The following is a 6,187-nucleotide window of genomic DNA, read 5'->3' as shown; positions in this document are numbered from 1 at the left end:
AAGGGATGAGAGGAACGGACCTCAACGTCAACAATCAGTTTCCCAAAGAGATCGTAGAGTGATGCACGCACCTGTTCCCATTGACAACTATGGTAGATTCCAGGCTGTAAGAAACTGTACATTAGAGGCCAGTTGCACTGGGACAAAGAGGTAACCCCTAAACTCTACTAAACTATACAGGTGTGAACAGGTACTTAATAAGGTACAATGCATATCTTTGCACTAAGTGACAATTACGTACACTAATCCTCACTTAAGACAGTTTTACATGATTACAACTCTTGTAGGCAAAATTGTTTGTGTGTGTCTATATAACCACTGTTGCTGCTACTATTTGTGCCATGTTTCATTATCTCCACTCCAACATCCATCTGTTAATCTATTTAGCATGTCACTGAATTTACTGTACCTCTTACAGAAAGCACCAAAGTCCTGCCAATGCCCACATCCCAAACATCTGTCAAAATTCAGCATATTGTAAATCTGTTGTGCATGAGACATTGTACCTAAACGTCGGATGATGATGCTTAGACTTCACTCACTGGTTCTTTTTCCACATGCACGTGGTGCAGAACACTGAAGCACCACTTCATCTGGAGAGCCAATCAGGTTTGGAGGCCTGCCAAAGGAGAGCTCGGATTGCAGTGTTGACATTGCTCATTCTCATCCTTCACCTGCTCTCCATTAGCTCTGTGTTGGTGATACCGGGGCAACGTGGCATTGTTCCTGCAACAGACTCATTTTTACCCCAGGCCAATAGTACAGGGGCCCTTGTGGTATCACTGGTGTCATGGAAAAACCCTGTGGTTTGAACCCTGGATATACTGTATACATTATTGGTTCTTACTTGACATGTTTAGGTCTGTGTAGTCAATATTTTCTGTTCAAATACTTTTTTTATGAAACCCACAAAAATCCACTGGCTGCCCAACCAGTTCAAACTCTTCCTTATCACCTACAAAGCTCTCAAGACTCTTGATCCATCCTACCTTGTTGACTTCCTTTGCTGTCACACATCCACCTTCTTCCCTCTGCTGATACCAAACCTGGAAGGGGACAAGACCTTCTCCATCACTGCCACCTCCCTTACTACGCTCTCTTTTATTTGGTCTGTTGGTATTTGAAATGAAGGTCAAAATAATTGTTCTCTTGCCAATGTGATTATTTTCTCCAATTTTTTTTTAATGTTTTTCTGCTTTCGGCTTCTCCCTCAATCCCCACAGTGGATCACCTTTGAGATTTTGCTCATATTCTGTTTCTCATACTCTTTGTCTGTGCTGCAGTTGAATCACTGCCCATGTGCCCAGCAGCTCAGCTGGGCCAAATGACACAACAGATAGCATGTACTCTATAGCTTTGTGGAAGTATTTGGGGAATATCGCAGTAAAATGCAAGTTGTGTCCATGTAGCAAGAGTCCGAACTGCAACTCCTTCTTCTTCTTTGAGATTTACAGTATGTATCTGCAGTTTACATCCTCACAACACATTTTATACTATATTCCTGATTATTGGAATCTTCCATTATCAGGTGTTCTCAAAACACTACTTCCTCAATACATTAACTCATTAGTTTTAGCACAGCATGTAAAAATATTATGCACAAATACAAATTACTTCTATTTAATTCATTTGAAAAACAACCCCCAAATGTAAATTCCAACAAAGTGAAAACATCAATCCATCTCCGTTCTTTCTACTTACGTACCGTCCATAACGTCATATAGATGTTTGTTCCCTGGAGGACACTTTTGACAGAAGAACCAGAAGTGGATAAAGGAAATGAGAAACCATGGCAATATTTCAAAACAATATTTATTGTAACAGCGATGCATCACATTACCCTGTTATATAGTTTTACTACCAGTGTACAAACGCCAATGTTTGTATCATTTCAATTGTGTAGGGGCTACCTTTATTCTGTCAGGTTGAGAGTAAACACTGACCACCTATAGATGCATTGTTTGTTTCAATCGTGTGAGAGGCCAGAAAGGTCTCTGTTGTGAAACATTGCCCCGTGCATCTCTGCTATAATGTCATTACTTGGCTCCTTGTTCCTTTGTGTCCCCTGTGGTGTCAATATCATGTGAATTATAAAGGCATTGTTCTTTGTTTTGCTCATGATGCGACACATATTTCATATTTCAATATACAGCAACTCCTTAGAGGGACAAGTCATGTTGGTGTGTATTACCCCCCTGAGGAAAGGTACGTGTAAGCTTTCACGGACACACACACACACACACACACACACACACACCTACTGAGCGTATGCACAGTATATGAGCATGCACTTTTTTAGATATTGAGATTATAGGCAGTAAATTTGTTGTTCAAATTAATTTAATAAAGTATTTAAAGGTTGAATAACAAGTGAGACTGCAGATAGTTTGCATAGTAAACTTCTGCTTTAAAACATGGAACACACTCTAGCTGGTTTGTCCGTTTGGGCTGCTGTAGAAACATTGTGGCCCTTGTCTAAAGTACATAAAGGCTTATTCTAATTCTAATTAAATCACACGATTTTTTATTTTAAAGCAATTATACAACTATACAAACATATTTATGCACGTTAGATACAGTTTGACCAATAAAAACTCTTAAATGTTATGCACTGGACCTTTAAACGGTTAGTTCATCTAATTTCTAAAAAAAACAAACTACTTACATATATTAAGTTATTTTCATGGTCAGAAACCTCCTAGTTGCTGCAAACGAGCCGATCGAAATATCTCCTCACTGACGCTCTCGTCAGCCGCGCTGTTTCAGACCAAAATCACTCTCCAGGTACCTGGAAGTGACGTAATGAGCACGTCAGCTCTCAGATACGCAGCTCCCCCCCTGGCACGATGGATGCTCTGCATCTCAGCAGCTACAATGAGAGTATTTCTTCTTCATCTTCTTCTGCGGTTGAATGTTCGCAACCGGATGTGCCCGCACCAGGAGGAGCTACGGTGGTGAGGTTTCCTGATGACATCATCAGCAAAGCGGAAGTGCCTTTCCGCTTTGCAGAGCCCAGGAAAACAATAAAACCCTATTTTCTCAGCAGCGGCTGAACTGTTTGTTCTGAAACGTTAGGGTTTCATAAACAAGGTAATGACGCAGATACACACACAAGCGCCTTTAAACATGACAAATAAAAAAAAGAAATAATGCCTGCAACACACCACAAAAGGTTGTGATAGGGAAATGTTTTCCACTTTATTAAAAATTATTTGGCAATTGTAGAAACTAATTGTTGCAGTTTACAGTTTGGGCATACCATCACACATTATCATTTAGGGTCAATTTTCCACTTTCTTTCTCTGATGAGTTCAGGCCCAGTTTCAGGTTGAAAATCATATCTGTGTTAATTTTCAAAGGTACTCCCCAAGCCCAAGTGGCAATGTCCATCACAGGAGCATGACGGTTTCTTACATACTGTATTAGTCAGAGTATAAGATGGCTAGATTGCTGTGTATTGTGAAAACAGAAAACAGGCTAGATTGAAAACAACAGTAGTGCAATAAACAGTGCAAACTGGCCGAAATTGGCTCCTAACATCACCATGTCATGTCCTTTAATAGTCTAATCCTCACTGAGCTCACTCTCACTCTTACTGTCATTCACACGCGCTGGCTCCACTGGCTCCTCCCATAGAACGTCATCCTCACTCCCATCCAGAGCATCTGAGATGTAGTACTTTTCGAATCCGTTGACTCTCTGAGGACATTGCAGCCCACGTCTGCAGGATCCATTCACAGAGCAATCTCGCCGCAGGTTTCAGACTTTTTCCAGATGGTGTGAGCGTTTGATCACCAGACAGGAGCTACTCTGTGCGTCTCTTGCGCAGTTGATCTTTAAATGGCTTGTGGGTGACTACATCCAACACCTGTAGCTGGCTCTTCATCCCCACTGGTATGATCATGAGGTCACCATTCGTTGTCTGCAATTGAGTTTTAATGGGTTCACTCAGGTGTCCACAGAAAGCATCCAAACCAGTCTGTTTCTCTTCTCTCTGAGGAACCCACGTTATCTGTCCAACAGCAGCTCACTGTAGGACCACCATAAGCTTTTCTTTGAGTGTAAGCATTTGCAACAGTCTTTTTGTATTTGTTATCTTCTAAAATGACACTCTGTCACACCGTAATTTCTTGGCAGCTTCAGAGTCGATGTCTCAGCTACATTGATGACCATTGGCTTAAAGTCTGCGTCATAACTTCTCCTCAATTGCTGGTTAAGTTGCCCGATTTTAGAGCCACTCCGATCGAGAGGGTCACTCTCCATCGTGCACGTGGCACCAGCAGACTGATCCATTCGTTTGCAGGGCGGGTCTCTTCAGTCCTCCGAGACAAACTTGTTCGATAGGGATTTGGCGTCATCTATTGTTGTTGTTCCACTGACATGTAAAAGTCTAGACACTAGCGAGACGACCCCCTTTTTTCAGATGTATTTCAAAGAAAAACATTATCATTATACAGTAATACTACCTGAGGGCACGATATGCACACATTGATATTGTTTGCACTTTAGGCACCAAGATGTCCCTCTAACGCTAGAGTATTAATGATAGAACTGTGACATACATAACTTGTTTGCAATCTTGCACTGAGAACTGACTAATCATTATTTCACAAAGTTTGACAAAAAAAGGATGAGCCACAATGATGAGCATTTGATATCAGCAAACCTGCTAATTGTGGGACCTTCTGTAGCATAACTTGTGTAACTTTTTCAGTCTTGCAAACTCCCCCAACTTCTTCTTTTGAGTCTGCTTTAAGCATCATATTCTGCATATATATTATTAGAATTATGTTTGTTTCACCATATTTTTAAATAAAGGTTCATGTGATTCATATCTATTTTAGAATTTAGTCTATCTTGAGAAAGATTCTTATTTTTCTGCAAATGGGGTTTGTACATGAAGTATAATCAGTTATGTTTGAAATTTGTGGACATGATATGATAACTTTAGCCAGGGATTTGTACTTGAGTTGAACAAGTAATGTGTGCGTGCACATGCTCTGTTTGAGGGTTAATGTTCACAGGCGTTTTTCAGTTTCAACCATTGTTTGACTTGTGTGTTAAAAACCTAGAGCTCTGTCGATGTATATACGTGCTGATGCTGCTTTACATGTTTTTTATATGTTGTCTTTTTACTCTATGTTGCATGTGTTTGGAGCCCAGGAAGACTAGCTGGGACCTTGTTGGCAGCTAATCAGGATCTGATTAATAATGGATAAAGACCCATTGAGCAAACTTCCAGGTTTTGTTCAGTTCAGATTATTAGCCATTACACTAGATACTGTATTAACATATTACAATACAATAATGCAATGAATAAAAAATTAAAAGAACAAAATATATACTGTTAGAAAAACAACAGAATCTACAAAAAAAAAGCATGATGACAGCATATGTTGCAAAGCTGTGAATACTAAGTAGAGCAAAGATCCCATGGCTGTCTGTGACCTAATGCTCATTAAGTGGTCACTGCAACAGTCAGCTCCTCCTTTACCTTCCTCGGTTAATGCAAAGACGGTGGCGTGTGACAGAAAAGCTGCCGCATGTTTGATTCCAAGTGTCAAACAGCAAATACCATTCAAAACCTGCGATGTTAATCCACAAAGGTTCTCAGACACCACTTATTTCCTCGTGGAAAATTTGCATTCTGAATTCAGTTTGCCTTGTGGTGTCCAAACGTGTTCTTTGTACTTGGCTCTGGTGTCCAGGTGGTTAATGAGTAATCCAGCCTTGTGTCTAGAGAAAGTGTGTGTACACTGTCACACATCGTATGGCGTCTGGACAGCATCCTCAGGACTGATGGCTCAGCACGGCAAGTTCCAGACAGACCAAGAGACGGGATTTGGTCAGGAAGGAGTGGGAATATGGGGCACTCTGGGATCTGTGGTCCTTAAGAGACGGAATCCGTCGTCCCAGCCACAATGTCCTATTGGTCCAGATGCAACTCCGTTGTTTGAAGCTACTGGGCAACAGCAGCTGTTGGTGTGCTGGACTGGCCGGCTGAATGGTTACCTGACTGCAAAACCCAATTTCACATGGATGATTTTTGACTTTTCTCAGCTTCCATGGACCAGGAGAATCACTGGAGCGCTGGCATGTCCAACACACACCTGTGGTGAGTGGAGTTCATTTGCAAACATGTCTGCTTACAATAAGCAATTCAAAACCTGTTGGGGGTTAGGGTTAG

Source organism: Solea senegalensis, linkage group LG2, assembly GCF_019176455.1.
Source record: "Solea senegalensis isolate Sse05_10M linkage group LG2, IFAPA_SoseM_1, whole genome shotgun sequence".
NCBI classification, from domain to species: Eukaryota; Metazoa; Chordata; class Actinopteri; order Pleuronectiformes; family Soleidae; genus Solea; species Solea senegalensis.
Note: the sequence above shows the minus strand (reverse complement) of the source record.